This window comes from Sebastes umbrosus, chromosome 5 (genome assembly GCF_015220745.1).
Source record: "Sebastes umbrosus isolate fSebUmb1 chromosome 5, fSebUmb1.pri, whole genome shotgun sequence".
Taxonomy (NCBI): domain Eukaryota; kingdom Metazoa; phylum Chordata; class Actinopteri; order Perciformes; family Sebastidae; genus Sebastes; species Sebastes umbrosus.
In genome coordinates this window covers 22,674,368-22,698,454 of record NC_051273.1, presented here as the reverse complement: position 1 = coordinate 22,698,454, position 24,087 = coordinate 22,674,368, and the positions used below count along the sequence as shown (strand labels likewise).

The following is a 24,087-nucleotide window of genomic DNA, read 5'->3' as shown; positions in this document are numbered from 1 at the left end:
AAATATTATTCATATCAGCCTTGTATTACGCATGCAGAAACGCACAATGCCACGTTATTAAAGTTGTTTTAGGCAACAAAACTACTTGGTTAAAGGAACAATGTGTAGCATTTCAGGGGATCTATTGGTAGTAATGGAATATAATATTAATATATATGTTTTCTTTAGTGTATAATCACCTGAAAATAAAAACCGTGTTTTCGTTACCTTAGAATGAGCCGTTAATACCTACATACAGAGCCGGCCGCCATGTTTCTACAGTAGCCCAGAACGGACAAACCAAACACTAACTCACACGTTTGGCATACGCAAGAAGTTTCAGTTGGTTGCAATCTGCAACCTCATTGCTCGATGGCGCCAAATCCTACACACTGCACCTTTAAGGTCAGAAAAAAACATCATGGTTTGTACTAAAATAGTAACGTAACAACACGTAACGACCATAACTTCTCGCTTGTTATACTCATTATTATACCAACTAACTCTCAATAACGGTCGCTCTATATACTACACACTTGTTAGGCGCGTCACTTGTTGTACTGACTCATTGCTCTGACTGAAACATCCACATTCAACGTATCCCAGGTTTGCAGAAACGTACCAATGTCAACATTTTTTCCTGGGGACTGGGCTAATTATAATTGATTCTCCAGGGTCTATTGAATTAAAGGATAACTTTGGTATTTTTCAACCTGAACCCTATTTCCCCATGTTTTTGTGTCTAATGGAAACAACAAAATTGACCCAATATTGAGGGAGAACGTTGCAGCCGCTAGCCGCTAAACGAGCTGTAATGTTACAACAAGATGTAAAGAACCCTACAGAGAAATTAAACGTTTTTCTAACCTTTCACTTCCTGTTTGTTATTGTGTCATGTGACTTGTTGCCGGGAGACAACGGTAGAAACGTGGAGAACGGTGGAGAACGTACAGATAGTGTAGCTTATTGTTATCTAAAAGATTTTCAATCTCATGGCTGAATATTTAGATGATTTCCACAATGTGAATGTGACGCAACATTTCACAACGAGGCTTCTCCAAGAGAGACACACAATAACAAACAGACCGGATCAAGCGAAAGGTAAGGAAAAACATTTAATTTCTCTGTAGGGTCCTTTCCATAATGTTGTCAGACACTTATAATAACAGTCTGAGCCTGTCAGTGGCAAAAAGAACCACTTTTATGGGACGTAAAATGATGGTACCAAGTTGCACAAAATGATTACATTACAGCTTGTTTAGCGGCCGGCAGCTGCAGCGTTCTCCCTCAATACTGGATCAGTTTCAAAAAGTGTTTTCCCCATTAGTCACTTAGACACAAAAACATGGGAAAATAGGGTCCAGGTTGAAAAATACTGAAGTAATTCTTTAAGAGCCAAAATGCTCAAGCGGACCTTTGAAGTTCTCCTGTAGTGAAAACGACCTCAAACTGATCTCGTGCGACCAGCGTTGACGGTCCACCCACTGAATTATGTGACACTAATTAAGGCCTGACTTGCCTCTTTCATTGTGCCTTAACACATAATCTCATTGCTTTTCTCAGTTCCATTTCCTGCAGCTTCACATTACAGCCACTTCCCACTGAGACGCCTTTACTAAGCTTAACTTCTACTGGCTTTTTCATAGGTAATGAAACACAAACACCTGATGGCAATGGCTTGTGTGCATTTGGAAGTCAAAAAATGTGTTTACCATGTGCTGGAGAACATTTATGTAAAGGCTGATTGTGCTGTATCGGGGAGGAGAACTGACCTTTGGTGCTCCGATCAGAGACTCTCAAAGGACCATAATGGTGTGTTTGCATGTTTTAGCCCATTTACTGCAAATCACATACATTTTACTTTACTGCTCACTGTTTTTATAACTGGAGGATGTGGTTCAGTCTCTCTGTCTTCAACATGTTTGGTGCAGAGTGAAATATATCCAAAACTATTGGATTGAGTGAAGTGAAATATAACATAGACATGAATGGTTCCCAGAGGATGAATTCTCTTGACTTTTTATCAACGGGTAGACATTCCTCCCACACTTCAGTCCATGACAAAATACAGGACGATATCTCTAAACTCCAGTCAGCCTCAGCTGCACTTTCAGACCAATAACATAGCATGTTATCATGCTTTAGTTAGCATACTTACATGTTTAATGTTAACACGTTAAAGCATTCAGCTCAAAGCACAGCTGATCTTTACAAATGACGGACATTAATCCAAGCTCGACAACACTTTAAACCACCAAGTCTGACAACATACAGCTGAGCCTAACAGGCTGAGTCTGAGATGTACCAAAATGGCCACCATACTAAGAAAAACCTGTTTAATTTAGGTAAGAATGTAGCCTTTCCTCACATACCACCCTCATGCCATTTTCTTTTTTAGGGTTAAAGGGTTTTGCTCCAACAGGAGCTTCAACAAACTATGGTGTTGGAAAATCAAACGCAAAAGACAAACACCAAGCAAACATGGATATTGAGAAAATGAGAATGACAATCTGATAATGTGCAACATGTGCTTCTATGAAGCGGTCAAGTCTTATGTCTAAAGGGTGCACCCTAATGCCCCGATCACACTAAGATGCGTCGCTAGAAATGAGAGCTAATCCATTGGTTCCCTATGGGGTATGGCGCGCTTTATGTGCATTGTGTGTATTTATTATCTGGTATGATTATACCTGGTCTTAGTATTTAAAACTATTGTCTTTTATTACCTTTTATTATTTTAAAGAACTACCGTCTCACACTCAACATGTGAATTTAAGCACGTTCATGCATCGATGTCACAGTTGGCCCATGCAAGTTGAGTTGATTTTGTCAAGTTGAGTCCAAGGTGAACTGACTCGAGTCCAAGTCATATGACTTGAGTCCACACCTCTGGTAGGAATAGTGGAACAACGGCAAATGAAGACAAAGGTTGATATTAGTGGTAAATAATTACGATGAACTATATAATTCAACAGCAAAGCAACGGCAAGAGCTCAACATCAGCTTGAATCCATTTTCTCCCCCATTAATCACATCTGATCGCCTGGTTGCGCACGCAGCCCCGCTGCAGTAAATTTGGGGTCTCTCCATGTTGATTAACGTGCTGAGAACTGTGACTGCCAAGGAAAAATGCTTTTGTCAATTTTAAATTCTACGGTAGGCTTTGGAAAGTGTCTGGCTGTAATGTAAACGGTATATAATTTGTAGAAAATTGGCTCAATTGGTGTGAAAATACATCAGTCTGAAAAACCCCCTTTAAAGTCTTTTCTTTTAGACCCTTAAATGATTTATAAAAGTTAATTTTTAAGACGTGTTTCTAACTATTCTTTGTTTTATCCTCAGTTAAAGCTATATGAGATCCAAGCAGCCATTGTTAATATTGTTATACGTTGAGTGTACAGTAAGTTCTTTCTAGATGGTCATGGTTTAGTGATTGTTAAAATGTGGAAATGGATTTCATGTGTATTAGTTGCATTGCTATTGCCTCCTCCTCTGGATCCAGCTGTGTTCTCAATACCTGTATGAAGTAAACAGCTGTTATTCCACCACTGGCCTCCATTATAGTAACATCAGATCAGTCGGCAGCACTGGAGTAACAGGCACACAGGTTCACAGCTCTGGAAACTTCTCCCCGTTCTCGTCTTACAGGAACACAGCAGGAAAAACGTATTCATGTCCTATCTCGGTTTCAAAAAGTGTCTGCTCCTGGATTTTGTTTTTCCTTTTCACTTTCAAAGACATATTTCAAACTTTTACTGGGGAAAATTGTAGCTTATGAAAGCATTGTCAAATCTTCTGAAGGTTTACATTTCAACTTACTGTGTATATATTTCAAAAGAGTCTATATTTATGATGCTCTGGACATTGTGGACATTGCTCTTTTAAAATTAATTTCAACAGCTAACCCTCGCAGTAACTCTGATTTTTCTGAACTGGAAACACAAGCAGTAACGGTAAAAGAGAGATGGAGGGATTTGGAGACAGAGGACCGCAACGAGGACCAGCTGCACAAACCCTTCAGTGGTTAATTTATTCTCTAAGATCCTGAGAGACGAAGCAGGAAAAAGAGATCGAGGTCACGTACAGTAGCCTTCCCCACCTGTATGTCGGACCAGAGCACAGAGAGAGATATACAGTAGGTTCGACCTCCGGGTCCTTGTTATTTAGCATGCGGGAGCACATACTGTGGACCAGTGATGATGATTTTTATTCTGGAAAAATAAATCCCTCCATGTCTGGTATTTTATGGCTGATTAAACAATTCATTCAGCAACGACCAGCAGATATTAACAGGCAAAGTTTAATTTGGATATCACTGGTCTGAGGTAAAGTCTGCTCGCTTCTGTAACCACGGCACCCAAATAAACTGGGTCCTCCTATTTTTTGTTGAGCTCAACTGGGGGGAAAGTGCTGTGTAAAAGGAGGAGTAAAGATGGGATTCACAAACCCCACCACAGTAATTAAGTGATTAAGTGTAACGAGTGGCTTTGTCTCAAAGTGAAGCCCAGAGACCTACAAGTAGAGCTGCACCGATTATTTGATTAATTGTCAACTATTTTGAGAATCGATTCATCGGTTTGAGGAGTCATAATTCTCTGATTCCAGCTTCTTAAATGTGAATATTTTCTGGTTTCTTTACTCTTCTATGACAGTAAAACTGAATATCTTTGATTTGTGGACAAAACAAGACATTTGAGGATGTCATCTTGGGCTTTTTGGAAACAGTGATCAACATTTTTCACTATTTTCTGTCATTTTATAGACCAAACAACTAATCTATTAATCAAGAAAATGATCGGCAGATTAATCAACAATGAAAACAATCTTAGGTTTGATCTTAGGGTTTGTAGTGAGACTAATATTGTACTAATATTGCCTCTCTGGCCACTGGATATAACATAGTGAGGCGACAGATGTGAATATGTTCACTGTATAATAGATTTTCCCCTTTAAACAGCTGTATTTGTGCACTACATTTTGAAAATACTTAAAAAAGGCACCCTGGTCTGACGTTTCTAATGAAGGATTTTTGGCATCAGAAAGTATTGTTGGAGGGTCGCAGCGATACAATTTTGATATTAACGCTGATTAAAAGTACAGTAAATAGACATTCATTATAATAAACTACTGTGCATGCAGTATGTTGTTTTAGCCACACTAGCAGGGTGGCCATGTTTGTCCACCACATTGGTCCTTAGTAGTAAGTAGCAAATGTTAGCATGCTAACACGCTAAACTAGGACTATGAGCGTTGTACACTCTATACCCGCTTAACATCAGCATGTAAGCATTGTCATTGTGAGCATGTTTGCATGACGACATTAGCATTTAGCTCAAAGTACCTACGTACCAGCCTCATAGAGCTGCTAGTGTGGTTGTAGACTGTTAAGCCTCTTTCCCACTGGACAAAAACCCGTCCACTAACATCTGGCTTTTGTCTTCAGTGGGAAAGGTTATAATCGGCATTCATTCCCGGACAAATGACTCTGCAGTAGTCACAGGTATTTATCGGCTCAAGCTCCGATCGACAGTGATGGAAACTCCCGGGTGGACACGCTAATTTTCACCCCTTTTCTGGCACTATGCTATGTGACGCGCGTTGACGTGAAATAATATATAATAAATAGAATCAACAGGGATTTGGGTAATTATTATAATCTATTAACGTACAAAACATACAACTAATATGCTCTCCTCAAAGCCACCGGACTCCAGCCAGACAGTCATTTTAACTCGCTGATCATCGAAACACACTTCATTCAAACTCGACAGAAACAAAATAACACTCATCAAAACCATCTTGGTTCGTCTTCCCATTGTTCCGACAATCACCAACTCTGGTTTGATCGAAATAAACCCTTAAAGGGATTCTTCTTATTATAAATATAGCTTACACTTAAACAGATATCTTTTTTAGGTGAACCTTTCTTTTAGGTGGCTACATTTCTGCCGATCGTCATCTACTGTAAGTAATACACCTACTATGGATAAGTACGTCATACAACCCCCTTAATATCCCTTTAATTCACAGAGTTAGATGTGAAAAACAGCAGGCGTTACGCGCTCCAGACTCCGTAGTCTGGTTCTAAATTCAGCCTGATGTGAAAAGAAAAACCAATCAACTCTGATGTCACATCTTTCACACAGCTAACCTTCATCAAAGTCTACACCACAACACAGCTCACACCAGGGTCACATTTATCAAAATAAACCAAAGTCAGGTCCACTGACACTTTGAAAAGCTTTCAGAAAAGGAACAAAAAATAAACTTGGGCTGGAAGTGAATAAGGCAATCAAAACAACTTTAAGTAGAGAAGCATTTTTGACACATTTCAAAGGTCCAACGGAGCAAATTCAAGCAGATCCAAACTTCTATAGAGCAAAGTAAAAAGATGAGAGAAGACAGAAGAAATATGGCTTCACCAGTTTGTTAGTATAGAGAAGGACAGAGACGTAACAGAGTGCTGGTTGAGTTTCACATCAGGTCCCACCTTTACTGTGCTGTACCTCCAGACTATATGTTATATAAATGTCTGGGCAATAACTCATAAAGGAAAGTTGGCCTCATATATCCCAACATATTTCACTGAGCGACGTAAAAAAAACCTTTTCCGTCCCTCAGTTATATATGACATTTTTAACCATGATGTAGGTTGAGGAGGCCCCACGAGTACAGCGTCTTTAGACAATGGACACCCAATCATGGTCTTGTGTTTTCACCATAGACTGTAAATAAGAAGTCACCGTGATGTCACCCGTTTGTTTTTGGTCTGCTGTTCTGAAGCCTCGAGTTCGGCATTTTGTCCGTCGCCATCTTGTTATTTTGCAACCAGAAGTGACACAATAGGGTGGAGCTAAGTACAACCAAACACCGAATAAGACATATTCAGGCGACCAAAATGTTATAAGTAACTTTCATGAACTGAAAACACACTGTGAAAGGGTTAAAGCTCTAAGACGAAAACACGGACAACTCCCAGACCGAACAACGCCGTGGTAACAACCTGTCAATCATAAGGTAGCCACGCCCTAAAGCATCCCCTGCTTTATGGTCTATTTGACTCTAAATGGGACCATAATTTACTAAGTGAACATCATGCTGTATTGAAGAAGACTTGAAACTAGCGTTTGAGACCATAAACTCATGTTTACAATGTTTACTGAGGTAATAAATCAAGTGAGAAGTAGGCTCATTTTCTCATAGACTTTTATACAATCTGACTTCTTTTTGCAACCAGAGGAGTCGCCCCCTGCTGACTGTTAGAAAGAATGCAGGTTTAAGGCACTTCAGCATCGGCTTCACTTTTCAGACCCGGTTTTCAGTCTGCATGTAGACGGTCAACTTTTAATATTAATGTCAAATATAAAAAAAAATAAAGCAGAACTTTAAAATAGTGCAATCTGTCATTAAACGGTTTAAACTTCTTGCGTACATGGTGGATTTGAGTTAGTCAAGGCTTTGGGCCTCTGTCACGTTAAAAGCCATTGACCCCTTATGAAATGGTCATCCAAAGGCCAAAGACCCTGATAATATTGTTCTACTTATTTCACATAATACTACAAATAATAATTGTTAAATGTACAGCCATATGTCCTGTGCCGAGGAAACTTTGACCACCAGGGGCCTCATCAGTAATCCCTCTGTGGTTAACAGGGACACATTTGGATATTTAAATATACGTTTGTTTGTGTGTATTTCATAGAAGGTAACTGTATGTGTGTGTCTACATTTTAGAAATACATGTAAAGTGGTGAAATCTATTTGAGCATACTGGTATTAATAATAACAGTTAGACCTACTTTTCTATATCTCAAAATCTTGTCATAACTAACAGTATATTATAGCATGACCGCCGTTTACAGTACTGTTACTTTCTCCCGGAGGATCACATGTAAAAACAAAACCATATGTGGTAAATGATACTGAATGTGGTGGCAAATTACTGTTGTAGCAGTGGGCGTTATGGCATGACATTTAACGTTGAACACAATATCTAACATGTCAGTTACTCACTTAAGACTAATATCTGTCTGTAGATGTATTCACAGATATGTTAAAGTGCTCAATCACAGAACCATTCAGACTGGACAGACCTTACAGACAGAACAAACTCTGACTGGACCTTTGTTTGAATTCAGGTTATTATAAACACCAAATGTTGATAGGCAGCAAGCAGAGTTTATTGTGTCAACTTGGAGCAGGACGTTCCTGAATAGACTATTGACTTAAATTTCTTCTTCGGGGGGGAAAAAACGTTGTGCCCCATAAATATCAGCTCCCTCAGCTTGTTCAGGAAGTGGTGAATGGCAGATACTCCCCTCAGAAACCCACAAAGCTCAACCGAGAAACACACACAGATACCTGTTCTCAACATTTTTGAATCAGAAGGACCAATTAAATGCAATGGAGATTCACTGATGAGTTTCCAAATTTGTATTACTCACAGTAAAAGGGCATAAATACATTATTCCTGCAGGACTTCACACACAAACATCAACCCAGTTGCCAGAAAAAATGTTGGCATTCTACATGTCTGCAAACCACTGGATACGTTGAATGCCGACGTTTCTGAACCACGTTTCATAAATACGTTTCATATCAGCCTCTTATCACGCTTGCAGAAACGCACAATGCCGCCGTGGTTAACGTTGTGAAACGATTGGTTAGGTTTAGGCAACAAAACCACTTGTTTAAGGTTAGAGAAAAGATCATAGTTTGTGTTAAAATAATAACGTAACTACCGTTAATAAATTACAACTGCCCTTAAAAGCGTAAAGTCAACATTAACTTTTGGTTTCACGCGGGACACGAACAGCGGTCTCCTGGGTGGAAGTACTGCGTTTGTTTGACCCATCCACCCTTACTGGACTAAAACTGTTACCAGCATCAAAATGTCCTCTTGTTGCGTGTTCAGTTGTGAGAATCGATACTGCAACAGCGGACTTAAGTTCTACAGAATCCCGACAGGATCACGACAGTTTCAGAGCAACAGGAGTCTCAGTTTAACGAGTGACCGTGTTAATTGGTGACTTTCAGCCGAATGAGTCCGGACCCAGGTTGCTCGTAGTAACTTACAACACACACACACACAGATGAGCATATATTTAAAATTGATTGAGGGCTTTTACGAGGACACCTACATGTTCTGTTCATGTTCTCAACTGCTGCCGTCACTACGAGCAACCACCACACATTCGGCCGAGAGTCACCAGTTAACACGGTCACTCGTTAAACCAAAACACCAGCAGCGTATATGGATGCAAGCTATTAAACCTGTTGACTACCACTAGACTAAGGACACGATCAAAAATCCATAAACTCAAAACTCTGAGTCTGTCATAGTATTTGACGTTCTGTAAATGACAACAGATAACGTAGTTGCAAGCATCTAGTGTATGCTCTAATTTCTCGCTGGCGTAACGTTACATGCTAGGTTTCTCCACCAAATACGTATATATATACCTTACCACTAAATGTTGGGCCACTTGCTAATTTTTTCTACTCACGTTCTAATAGCATGTGGATCTGGAAAGTCAATTTGTTTATGTTGCATTTGTGGTATTTTTGGTGGTAAATGCCCTTGCATAGCTTGACAATCTGTTGTGCTGCATGCACACACTTGCGTAAATCATCATCGTTTGCAAACTATAAAAAGGTCTCTACTCTTTATTATACGACGCAACTTTCAATAATGGTTGCTCGCTGTACTCCGTCACTTGCTCTGACCGAATGCAAAAAATGTCGACATTCAACATATCCGTGGTTTGGAGGAATCGTACAATGCCAAACATTTTTCCTGGCGACTGGGCTGCAGACATACACCTCCTCCTCATCTTGCAACCCCCAGAAACGCTCTCAGTAATGCATTCAGTAAGAGCTCACTGCCATGTCCTCCGGCAGTTTTATTTTGCTTTCCCAGGCTCTCTTGTTTGTATAAATAAATCCGATTTCCATTGGAGGGTCGAGCCCAGCACACAGAGTGACGTTGGTGTACCACCAGGTCCTGCACCCTGGGAAAACCTGTAAAGTCAACACGCAGGTTTACCTGGCTCTGTTCCCTGCCTCTGTCTCGGTCTCTATCACAAGCACACACAAACACACAGAGCAGCATCAACACTTGGGGCTTTTTACATGAGCTTCTGCAGAAGTATGAGTAACCACCTGAGGCTAAGAGGGTCAAGAACAACTAAACGCTTCACCATCCAGCCACCAAACACTGTCTGAGAGGATGTGGGGCTCATAGAAGATTACATCTCCTTACTCATAATCACAAGGCTCAAACACAGGTTATCATTTCTGTTAAACTGTATGACTTCAAATGGGAAATGTAATTACAATACTTTCACCATAATTCAAACAACAATGTGACAAGTTAATTTGCAAGTTAAACATCTTGTGTTAAACAAATTATATTAAAATGTTGGATGTTGGATTCTTGCTTTTTCATCTACCCACGATTCTTATACTTGTTAAATGTAAATTTAATTTAATTATAATCTGTGCAGAGTATTTTTCTTGTTACATTGCATTTATTGTTAAGAGATTCTCCAGTTTGAAAGCCAATTTATGTTTTCTAATTTGACAAGTTAGCTATACTTAAAGTGGGGGTAGGCAGAAAGTCTTTGGCATCATTGGGCAAAAATTCCATAATCTCTGAATCTAAAGCATATTTTAATTCAAGTGTTCTGAGAGATAACTAGACTTCTACACCTCCTCATGGCTCTGTTTTCAGGCTTTAAAAATCTAGCCCGTGACGGGAGACTTTGGCCAATCACAGGTCATTTCAGAGAGAGGGAGAGCATTCCTATCGGCTGTTCATTCAAAGGAGGCAGCTGTCAATCACTTGCAATCTTTGATCAAACGGTCAAACTAGGCGGCGCTGATCAAATATGAATCAATATTCTGTTACTGTAATGCCTATTTCTCTCCTCAGATGTTCTCAGAAACATTTTGTATTGTACTGTTTAGCTGTAAAATGAAAAAGTTTGCTCCGGCTTGTGGGCGGTGCTTGGTATTTCCTCAACTGATCTCAACATGGTGGCCGGGTCAAACACCCCAGTGAGTCCTCGGCTGCAACAACGTTGTGAAGACGGCGACAGGGGGGGGCTTAAAGAGACAGGCGCTAAAACAGAGCGTTTCAGACAGAGGGTGAATACAGGTGTATTCAGACAGACAGTATGAGAAAAATAATGTGTTTTTTGAACATTAAAGCATGTAAACATGTTCTAGTAGAAACCGAAAATACAAGTATGAACCCAAAAATGAGCATGATATGGGACCTTTAACAGAAACCACAGATGAATGCTAGCTTTTAGCTTCTATCTGGTGCCATAAATGTATTGCGTGGAGCGTCCGGGGGCCTGGTGGTAAAAGACCCATACCGTATAACCACAACATTCCCGGTTCAGTTGCAGATGGGGAAGTTTGGGACCCATAAATGACGTTAAATAACCAATAAATGATGGCAAACATTCTGGGTATGTGAGCTGCTGAAGACAAGGCAGGCTCTTATTTGCACAAAGTTAAATAATATCAACAACAAGTCTGACTCAGTTCAGATCTACTTCCTAAACCCAGGCATCATGCCCATACTTGTAGGCTTCATAGCTATAAACTGGGCCTGACTGCTCGTACGCTGCGCACCGTAACCATCCACATGTGCTTTCTATTATATCCTCTTGTTTCTTCCCTGAAGGCTGTAACACAGATATTTTATTTTTATGGGAATGCATGAAATCTGAATCACATTTCCCAATCAGACCCAGGTGGAGCCATGTAAACACACAGCAGTAAAATCTGAGAATGAGGCGCACGCACATGCATGCAGGTCTACACACACACACACACACACACACACACACACACACACACACACACACACACACACACACACGCACACTATATGTAATTAAATTGTCTTGACTGGAGGAGAAAACTGCACAGAAAACAACCCTCTATTGTCTGGGGTTAAGATGTGACACCTGCTGAGAAGTGTTCCCGTCTACGCGCTTAATTGTAGGATATCTTACACCACGTATGCACATGTAATGATATACAAGGCAGATTTTGAGTTTTGTTCCATGATAGAGTGAATAAAAACAAGACTTTGCTGCGTAAGCAATAGTTTAACAGTAACACAAAACTTCTGCTTCACAGGTTTGGCTGCAGTGCTTCTTGTAATGGAGGTTTGTGCTTTTGTTGAGGTTCGACAGTCACACCTGCTGTATAGCTCCTCGCTGACCTATAATTGCTCGAGGACGTGAACTGTTCACACCAGCGTGCAGGTGCTCGTAAAGGCTACCAGCTGATGCTCAGCGGCCACAAGGGAGAAAGAAAACTGCAGGAGAGGCTGTATTTTTTATCTACCAGCGAAATCTACCAAAGTATTTCGACAAAGACTCGTAACTGTTCATCGTGCAATGACTAGGTTTTGTGTTTATTATGTAAGGAGAGTAGCCTAAAATCTTTGACTGGAAATCCATTTTGATTGAATATCCAGGCCCTGAACTTTACAGCTACACTGTCAGATAGGAAAAACACCAGTCAACGCCAAGAAGCTCTTTTTTTTTTCCATTTCCCCCCTTAAAGTAGAGGTCCATCCCTCCGCACGCTGCTTAAATCAAGAGTATTTGTTCATTCAGCTAAGACGAGAAGTGCTTTCTTTAATTTCAACAGAGAAAATTCCACCTGTATTCTTAAACTACACATATAACAACCAGCAATATGCATTCACCACTTTTCAAACCAAGGGAAGGAGCTTTACCTTTGATGAGGACAATATCATATTGTGTTCTGCTCTGTTCTGCAGTACAGAAGTACTGTTGTAGCTGGTTGAGGTGAAGCTAGTTTGAACTACTTTATATACTGTAACGTATTTTAGTCCAGTGGTTCCCAAACTAAGGGTCAGGCACCCTCGAAAGGGTCAAAATATAAATCTGAAGGTTCATGAGATGAAATTAAATTTGCGTTCAGATTTTTTAATTTTCTCTCATCTTTTTTTCCTTTTTTGTGAATATTGTATAATTTGAACAGTCATTGAAATTAAGCTATCTACGGAGCCCCACTATAGACCCCTGGGAGAACATTTTAGTATCTCGTTCCCTCAAGTTATTAACTCATAAAACCTACGGAACGACTTACTAAGTTGAGGGAACGACTTACTAAGTTGAGGGAACGACTTACCATCTTGAGGGAACGACTTACTAACTTGAGGGAACGACTTACTAACTTGAGGGAACAAGTTACTAACTTGAGGGAACGAGTTACTAACTTGAGGGAACAAGTTACTAACTTGAGGGAACAACATACTAACTTGAGGGAACAACTTACTAACTTGAGGGAACGATTTACTAACTTGAGGGAACGACTTACTAACTTGAGGGAACGACATACTAACTTGGGGGAACAACTTACTAACTTGGGGGAACAACTTACTAACTTGAGGGAACGACTTACTAACTTGTGGGAACGACTTACTAACTTGAGGGAACGATTTACTAACTTAAGGGAACAACTTACTAACTTGAGGGAACAACTTATTAACTTGAGGGAACGACTTACTAACTTGAGGGAACAACTTATTAACTTGAGGGAACGACTTACTAACTTGAGGGAACGAGTTAATAAAAATGTTCTCCTAGGGTCTAGGGGGGTATGTAACTATCAGAGAAGTTTCGAGGGGAAATGCCCTTTTAGTGGAACTGTAAACAACTTAGCCTCGATTATACTCCCGAACAGACGCAAACACGGACGCGTAGTAGTTCTGTTTATACTGTCCACTTGGAGGACGCATTCCACACTGGCGCAGTAGATCGCTGAGCTACCACTTGTATCGTAGTGGCTGTACGGACAGAACCGAACACAACAAATTGGCGGCGAGTGGACGTCCGCACAGAGCCTACGCGTATTCTGGTGACGAAATGTATGTCACGTGGACCCTAGCGTCCTCAGCGGACGCAGAAAATATAACTTTGGCTTTATAGACGATCTCCGAAATCTCTCATCTGAAATGTGACGATGGGCCCGAGCCACTGTTTTTTTTTCTTTTATTGCAAGTCACGACCCAAAAAGGATGGAAATCACTGATTTAATATTTAAAAATGTATTGTATTGAATCTTCATCTGAAAGTAACTAGTAACAGCTGTCAGATACATTTGGAGTAGTGGAGTAAAAAGTACAATAGTTCCCTCTGAAATGTAGTGAAAGTATCTCAAATATGTATTTAAATACAGTAATATACTTAGTCACTTTCCACTACTGATCACACATAAATCCACTCCATAGACATTCAAATAAAAAAGCAACAACAGAGCAGATAAACATAACAATTCTATAAAAAGGCAGATGTTGGACCGCCTTCTAAGCCGAGTTGTTACTGCGCACGCCACGTTACCGCAACGTCCCGGGTTTGATTCGTTTCCTTTGTTGCATGTCATACCTCTCTCTCTCTCTCCCCCATTTCCAGTCTCTGTCCCTACATCGTGAAATAAAGGCAAAAATGCAAAAAGATAATCTTAAAAAAAGGCCGATGTTGTCCATAATATACAGCCTGATACGTCAGCACCGACAACTCTTTCCCTGCCCAGGCAGCATGTACACACATTGGCAGCCTGCAGCACGTCATGAGGTCCTTTTGATGTTGAAATATTACTTCAGATCTTCCCTGACAGCATGTAATTTGGAAAGACGACGACGGGGAAACTGAGAGACGGCGAGATGGAGAGACAAACAGACAAACAAAAAGAGACTGCCACTTGTAAACAGGAGAGAGAGAGAATGGGGAATGACTGAGGCCACATGTGCAAACACACAGGCACTGACTACTGTGTGTTAATGTGCATCCATCTTCCAGCTCCTCTACAATTATTTGGTTTTTGTGATTCGAGCGGTAGTCTGGATCAAAGCAGCAACCTCATCTTAAATGGGACATATCATGAAAAACTCACTTTTCTGTATATATATTTGGGTATCTTTTGTGGGCTGTCTAGATCAGAAAACATGTGATTCAACATTCAGATTTGTCTCCCCTTCCTATGTCACATGTCATTAGAAGACACCGCCCACAGCTTGAGAACTATCTTTGCAAAGGTGCACCATATTTTTCTCGCAAACCAATCAGAGCAGACTGGTCTTTTTCAGAAGGGAGGCTTAAAGAGACAGGAACTAAAACGGAGCGTTTCAGACACAGAGGGTGAATACAGGTATATTCAGTAGGGCTGAGATGATTCACCTATCTCCTGATTCAATACTATCACGATACTTGGGTGCCGATTCGATTTGTATTGCGATTCTACGAGAATTGAGATTCGGTATTACGATTTATCGCAGTTTTTGTTAACTTTTTTAACACTAGATCATTGAAAAAGTTGAATCACGCACTTCTAGGGTCTTTTACTTTGGAAAATATCTAAATTGATACAGTAAGAAGAGTAAGAGTAAAAATAAGAGAATAAAGACATTTCCCTCACAAATTAGTGGTATTTCCTTTTTTAATTTATAAGGGACATGCAATGATTTATACTTCTGGTGAATATAATCCAATCAATCCTATTTCCATATATGTATTTTGTATATACAGTTCCCTTTTGTTAACACCTTATTTTGAAAACCGGACGTAGTCACACGCGTATACTTCCACGAACTTCGCCAAGTCTAGAGGTCTCATGGCTCATGGTCTACAGAAGGGATATGACGTCACGTTACTCAGACTACAACACTAAAAGCGGTAACTTCCTTCTACCTCTTCATAGACTCAAATGAAGCAAATAAATCGATTCTGGCATTAAAAAATCTATATCAAAATCGTAAAAAAAAAAAAAAACTTGCGATACATAGGTGAATCCTTTTTGAGATTTTGGGCTATTTTGCTTCCACAACATGTCTTCTTTCAGACTAGTGGAAAGAAAACATTATTTTATTACTTTGTCTATTTGCATCTGTAGATTTCTCCTAAATTCACCAAAAGTTAGCATTAGATAATTCATTTTCATATTTGAACATAAAATTTCAGAAAACTTGTAATACAATAAATAATTGTCTTAATGTAAGTAATCAACTGGGGAAGTTTCATGGTGATATCACCATGTAGTGTCTTGCAAAACGTATGCAACAAAATGTGTTTTTTCTCAGACTCTGAGGAAGAAATCTCCACTTCAGTAGCACTTACATACACCAAACTTTCCAGTTTCATTCCTATCTATATTCTGAAGGTTTTTACTGAGCGGTTTGTTCATATATCATTCATAGCCTGATTTATACAACATTTTATTCCTAAAAACATGATAACAAATGGCGATGGTGATAAAAAGAGATATCCAAAATTCCCCTCTGTATAAACCTTTGACTCTAATATGTCAACAAAATGAAACAAGAATGTTGAACCTGGCTTTATCCAATGTTCAGATTTCTGTTCTGGAAATGTATGAAAAATAGCACATATTTAATAAGATAATGCATAATTTGTATATTTAAACATAACATTTCAGAAAACTTGTAATACAAAAAAGATTTGTCTTAATGTAAATAATCAACTGGAGAAGTTTCATGGTGATATCTAGTTGTTACATTTTTAACCATCATCTGTAGTGTCCTCCTTCACTTCATTAGTTATTCCACAATAGAAAAATATCACATAAGAAATGTAATTGTTGTCACATTTCCTGTGAATACAGCTTAATCGCCATCTCACCTCTGGTTTTGGACGCAGATGTCAAAGTCAGAGACAAACAAGCTCAGAAATAAGAGGCACAAATGCAGCCGGCTTGAGGCTACGAGTAACCTAATCCCCCTCCAATGGTAGGTGATGAGTGGGGTGCTGGTTTGGGCAGGGTCGAAGTTCGAGCACGTGTGGGATACAAAGTCAACAGCGCAGTATTTAAAGGATGAAATGCCGCTATTTATACCAAATTACAGCATGCACCTCAGCTGTAGCGAGTGCACAGCTGGTTTTCTCCAGCCAGAGGCATTGATTTTGAAAACACTTCCAATCAAACGACGTCTGCGTCGAGTTACAGCTGAGCTAAGTAAGCACCGGGTGCCTCCAGCGCTGTGTTTTGAATGTGGGGTTGAAATTACAGCCTTTGCTGTGGTGCGTGATTAAGGTCTGTATGTGAGGATGTCAGTCGGCCGCCAAACTCTGAAGGGAAGGGTTGCTAATCGAAATGACATGTCAGAAAGATGCAGTGATAACACACTCCTAATGTGGTTCCTCTATACTCCCTCTCTCATTCTATCTGTCTATCTGAGTGTGTGTTATAGCCTATATAGTACTGTATGTGTGTGTGCATTAAATATCACATTACAGCCAGATAATGGAGTGATGGCGAGGGATCAAATCCCCCTTGAACGTTGTCTCCCTCTCTGTTTTCCAACTGTCTGGACAAATAAAAAACACTGAATGTGAGTACATTATCCTCTCCCCTCTGACATCCACCACAGGCATTTCATATATTCCCCTGTCATAAGCAATAAGTCTGCTTTGACAAAGAGCTTATTGACCCTGATAAAGATGGTTTCCTGTTTACGCGTCCAGCCAAGAGAACACACAACAAAAAAGGCCCTAAAAGGAAAAATCCACACCCGAATACTTCTTCTTATGTTGACCCTAAATCGTCGCTCTGTGGTGTCGAGTTCGTTCCAGAACTTAATTTGCGGTCAAGTTTTGTAATTTCCCTTTTTGTTGTCCTCAGCTTGCTTTGTGTCATTACTTCTTTGTTCCCCAGGATTCAACGCTGCACTGAGACAAAGTCTTTGGCCACTCGGGTGAAGAGAGGAGGAGAAGTGATAGTAGAAGAAGAGCAACAAAGTGAGATACACTCCTCATTAAAATCATAATATAGATCACGGCCCTTTGCTGCATTCTGCTTAACCAACTGTGGATTTATATCTGAGTACTGTATATGAACATGAATATTGAACATTTCTGTGATAAAATATTTACTATTGATGTTTTAGATGGCTATATAGAGACCTCTTACACAATATTGTAGATATATGCTGATATGACATCATGTCATCTACAGTACATTTCATGACTTGTCCAAACAATAAGGTTGACAAAACTCTGCATCCACCTAGAAGTGCATATAACACAGTCAAATAGGGTAAAATAATTAACTAATAGATATCACCATGAAACTTCCCCAGTTGATTATTTACATTAAGACAGTTATTTTTTTGTAATACAAGTTTTCTGAATTGTGTTGTTAATATGCAAATGATGCATTATCTTGTTAAATATGTGCTCATTTTCATACATTTCCATAACAGAAATCTGAACATTGGGTAAAGCCAGGTTCAAAATTCTTTATATCTCTTTTTATCACTCTATAAATCAGAAAATAATGTCAACAGCCATACAAAATGAATGAAATGAATGAAAATAAAAACATGTTTTTAGGAATAAAATGTTGTATAAATCAGGCTATGAATGACATATGAACAAACCGCTCTGTAAAAACCTTCAGAATATAGATAGGAATGAAACTGGAAAGTTTGTTGTATGTAAGTGCTACTGAAGTGGAGATTTCTGACAGGATATGAGAGAAAAAAACAGCCTTTAAAGATATGGATTGTAAAATTCAATACATTTTGAAGACACTACAAGTGAATAGGGTAAAAAACAAAATAAATAGATATCACCATGAAACTTCCCCAGTTGATTACTTACATTACGAAAAAAAAAAATTGTGTTACAAGTTTTCTGAAATTTTAGGATTAAATATGCAAATGAGGCATTATCTAATACTAACTTTTGGTGAATTTAGGAGAAATATACAGACACAAACAGACAAAGTAGTAAAATAAACACCTAAATGTGTATTGTGGTTTTACTCTTTCCACCAGTCTGAAAGAAGACATGTTATGGAAGCAAAAAACCCCAACATTTCAAAACTGACAAGTGCATAAAAAAAACTATGATTTTGCCTTAAATGACCATGTAGTCTGCACATTTGAAGATATATTCTTTCTCAAACAAAAATAAACACCCTGCCAGCCAGCCAGCAACTAATGATTATACAGTATATATATTTTTGTATTAATCAATTAACAATTCAGTCTAAAAGATATACTAAATATTCACAAATATCCCATTACAAGTTACCAGAACACAAAGTCTATTCTATCTAAAGACTACTTATTGTAGGGCTGCCCTCGACCTCAGCCCAAAAAATTCTAAGTCGATTAACACTCATACAGTTTTGTCGACTAATCAATTAGTCGAATAATCGACAGATCTGTGTAACTGAGTTTCTCCACGAAGAATCACACAAAAGAAATAAGTCATTCAGCATGACAAAAGCATAAAAAAACGATTAATCGACTAGAGAAATCTTCGTAGACTAAGACCAAGACGACCGATTAGAAGAGGGGGCAGCCCTAATTTTTTGGAACAACAATCACAAATCTATTTGTATTCGATTACGTCCATTATCTATAAGCGCTTATCCCATTCAGGGTCACGGCGGAGCTGGAGCATCCTGCAGGTACACCCTGGACAGGTAGCCAGACTATCGTAGAACTGACACATAGAGACAAACAACCAATCACGATCACATTCACACCTTCGGGCAATTTAGTGTCAACACTTAACCTAATCTGCATGTCTTTGGACTGCGGGAGGAAACCACACCGACACGGGGAGAACATGCAAACTCCACACAGAAGAGCCACAAGCCGGATTCGAACCTGCGACCCTCTTGCTGTGAGGGGACAGTGCTAACCACTAACCACTATATTCTATCACAATTAAGTAAAATTGAGAAAAGAAGTATATAATCATATTGGAGCAACTGGAAACAAAACATTTTGGGGATTTTTGTGCGCGAAATTACATACAATTAAATAGAAAATTTGCCATTGATAATTTTTTGTCAGTTGACATTCACGTTACAGTACGAAGGCATTGAGGCCGACAACAACATTAACATAAACAATGCAGAGCAGCCATGTGTCCAGATATAAAACCAGCCCACTTACTGTTACTCACATACCCACACCGCCACCTGACCTCAGGATCACCTTGACCTCCTTTAAACAATTACTCCATTGATCAGCGCCACATCTCCTGACGGCTCAAATGTCAGAGCTGTGAGCTCATACGTATTCTTAACTCTTCACACAACTCTTCACTGTGTCAAGTTACCAAATAACTTCAACGTGGTAGAAAAGAGGCCTCTGTGTGGAGCATCTATCGCCCACATACCACAGGAGGACACCTACACACCACCTGCGTAACACCTACATAACACCGAGGAACATATTACACACCAAGAGCCGGACATGTACTGCGGGGACGGAAATCTTTTTTAAAGCTGTAACTTGAGCATTCAACATTTCATCAGTTGACCACAGCGAACCATAAATGAGTCAGTTTTCCAAAACAAGCTCCTGACTACCCCGCCACAATAAAGCACACAAAGAATGTGTGGGAGCTTGATGCAAGCACTCAAAGAACAGTCATTTTTACATTAGAGACACTTCTTCTGTCGCCTGTAAAAAAGAAGAGCTTGTGCCGCTCTGCACATTAGAGAGACATCTGTGTGATGCAGTAAACACTAAAACCTCCAGACAGAGTTACACTTAACATGTGTGTTATTTTTAACTTACTAAGGAAGGCGCCGAATTTTATGCATCTATAGAATAAATTAAAAGACAGAAGCTTCAGCTGGAGTGAATGGAGACGCTTCCTTCGTTCATATTCTTTTTCTTCAACCCTGATTATTATTTGAAGTGAAAATGTGTTTAAATGAAGGAATGAGCCTTTAATCACATCCAACCGCAGCGTATAATGTCTTCAGTTTGAAACAGCTGGATCTGCAGCAGAGCAGAGAGGAGTTTGAATCTGGCATCGCTCCACTCTGCTGTCCACTCTTCTAGCCTGCCATGCAAACAGCAGCACACAAAAGGTACATGGAGTTCAAACTTGCAGCTAAAGCTCCCAGCATGAAATACTTGAAGGAAACTTTGAGGTATAATCTCACAGGCTTTGAGGAAGGTGGTCAGAGTCCGAACTTGTGATATAAAATATGAAAGAGTTATGGTGGAAAAAAGTGTACAAAGAAAAGAATGACTTACTTCTAAGATGTCTTCTCCTTTCAGACCATTTGTTCAGAGATGGTTTTAGATTATTCCAGTGACACGGCTGGATGTTACAGTCCGAGTCCTTCTCTCTCTCGCTCGCTCACTCTCAGTCCGTCAGTTGCCTTCACCGGGGCTCAGTGGGCTGATGTAAGACACCCCTGCACATAGGAAAAAAGAGAGGGAGAGGAGAGAGAGAGAGAGAGGGAGAGAGAGGGGGAGGCAGAAAAAAAAACTTCACATTCTGTGGATTCTTGGGAGAGCGCCAAAGTCCCAGAATTCCACATGCCACACATAAGGTTTCAATTAAGGCTGAATCCAACGCTCAAATCAGAAAGCTTTCTTCCTCCTGAAAAGAGTCTTTCTTTTGACAGCTAAAGGCTGAAGCAACGCAGATTTATACAACTTTAAGTGTTTGTTGCTACTGTATCATCATTGCATTCATTTTTAGTTTAAAATGTTATAAATACATGACTTTAATATCAAATCATACTGTAGATCTGGTGATCATATGAATAAAATGCTGATGTGCTAGAAAAACCCATGAAGCAGCTTTTTTTATTAAACTCAGAGGCGCTGTACGGAAGAGTATTAAGACCAGGCATAAAGGGGAAAAATGAGAGGAGGAAGATTTTTTTAATTTTGCATTTTGAGAATATGTAAAGGTTCAGGTTCCTTTATTTGTACCTATAGGTAGATTTGGTTTGCAGTAAAAAAAGACAAGGTATCCATCGTGTACACACATTTTACAACACAAACAATAGACAAATATGATAAAAAATACTCAAAGCTCCACTGATCACTAAAACCACTAAAATACAATGAATAAATATGAATAAAAATGAATAAATAAATAAATAAGCAAGCGCTGTTTCTGTTACATCTCTACAGTGTTTCTACAACTTGTTCATCCGAGTGTCGAGAATTCAGTAAATGCGCTAACGCTAGTAGATTGATTTATTCTCAAAAGTTCAATGTTTATTCTTAATATTTTGAAATATAGATTTTGGGGATTTATTCTCAAAATGGTATTTCAACTTTATTCTCAACATTTCAACTTTATTCTCAAAATGATATTTCGACTTTATTCTCAAAAATGCAAAAGAAAAAAAAACTCTTCCTCCTCTTATTTATTTTTTCTTATGCCTGGCATTAATAGTGTTGTAAAAATGGCAAGAATATAGTTGAAATGTCAAGAATAAGGTCAAACTTCAACTTATTCTTGACATTTCAACTATATTCTCCACATTTTGACATTTTTACTTTATTCAATTCAATTCAAATGGCTTTATTGGCATGACGTAACACTGTACATATTGCCAAAGCATATTTAAATGATGAAAAGTTAACATGAATTACATATCCTTAACATCAATAAAATAAACTAAAATACATGAAGTCCCACAAGTCAAAAGTATAAACTTCCTCCTCTCATTTTTTCCCTAAAACTCTTCCGTGACCGAACACTGCAGTTTGTCACAGCTTTAATAGTCAAACCAGATCCACGAAGAGTGTGAGTCAAGTGTCAGAGAGAGGTTGACGTCATAAAGTGTGTGTTTCGCTGCTGATGTGGCCTGAACCGTTTGACCGGAATAAAGAAATGAAACGGTTATGTGGAAATGTGAACGTTTCATTCAAAGACACTGTGACTTTAGGTTTTTCTTGTTTCTTGATTTGCAAAAGTGTTTCCTGATGAGGAAGCCACACACTATCCCGCACTCCTCCAATGTCTGGAAGGGATTTAATGGAATTTAAGGATTTTATTGTCTACTTGAATGTAGGTTTTCTTCAGCTGCTTTTACACATTTTTTGGCATGCTAGCCATCTAGGAATGGCAATATGTTGGTCTGTCAGTCCACCACTTTGGTCCAGACAGAAATATCTCAACAACTATTGGATGGATTGCCATTTACTTTGAAATGTGTGCAGAAATTCAACATCCCCAGAGGATGAAGCTTTCTGACTTTGGTGATCCCATAACTTCCCCGAGCATCTGAGGTTTGTGGTTTTGAGTTAAATGTCTCAACAACTGATGGACACTATGTAGATTTCACACATTCGTGTTCCCCTCAGGATGAATTGTGATAACTTTAGTGACCCCCACCTCCACCCCCGTCATTATTAGGTTATAATATACTATTATAGTATTACACTATACTATTGTTTATTCTCTGTGCCCCTGTCTGTTTATTCCCTTGACTGGATTTTATCATTTGATGCCTGGTGTCACTCCAACCACCTGCAGCTCACCACCTCAAAAACCAAAGAGATGGTCGTAGACTTCAGGAAGTCTAGACCACCCCCACGACCAGTCCAGATCGATGGGGACGAGGTGGAGGTTGTGGGTACCTACAAGTACCTCGGGCTGCAGCTAGACAACAAACTGGACTGGACAATAAACACTGACCACCTCTACAGGAAGGGCCAAAGCAGACTGTACTTCCTGAGGAGGCTGGGATCATTTAACATCTGCACAAAACTCCTGCGGATGTTCTACCAATCTGTAGTAGCCAGCGTCCTTTTCTACGCTGTGGTGTGCTGTGGGGGCTGCACAATAAAGAGGGACACCTCGAGGCTGGACAAGCTGATCAGGCGGGCCTGCTCTGTGGTCGGCATGGAGCTGGACTCTCTGGTGACGGTGGCAGAGGAAAGAACACTAAACAGACTGCTGGCCATACAGGACAACGCCAGCCATCCTCTGCACGCCGTCATCACCAAACAGAGGAGCTAGTTTAGCGGCAGGCTGCTGCTCCCCAAGTGCTCCACAGACAGACTCAGGAAATCCTTTGTCCCCCGAGCCATCAAACTGTACAACACCTCTCTAGGGAGGAAGGGGACAAAGGAGGACGGTCTGCAGGACAGATGTTAATGCACACAGTGCACTTTCATAGACTAAGCTACTGGAGTTACCCTGCACTATACTCATTTTTAACAGTCTCTTCCGCACTATATTCACTTTTTTAATAGTAGTGTATCACAGCTGTTACTCTGCACTATACTCAGTTTTAACAGTTTTCTTAATTTTTATA

General features: G+C 39.6%; 1 protein-coding gene across 2 annotated transcripts in view; it reads right to left on the bottom strand.

The window, feature by feature from the left end:
- Positions 1 to 24,087, bottom strand: part of ddr2a (discoidin domain receptor tyrosine kinase 2a) — a 53,468-nt gene that overhangs the window by 28,604 nt on the left and 777 nt on the right. For both annotated transcript variants that reach the window (XM_037770111.1, XM_037770112.1), the window contains exon 2: positions 21,056 to 21,219. The gene's annotated coding sequence lies outside the window, so the exon portion shown is untranslated. The remainder of the gene's footprint in view (positions 1 to 21,055; positions 21,220 to 24,087) is intronic.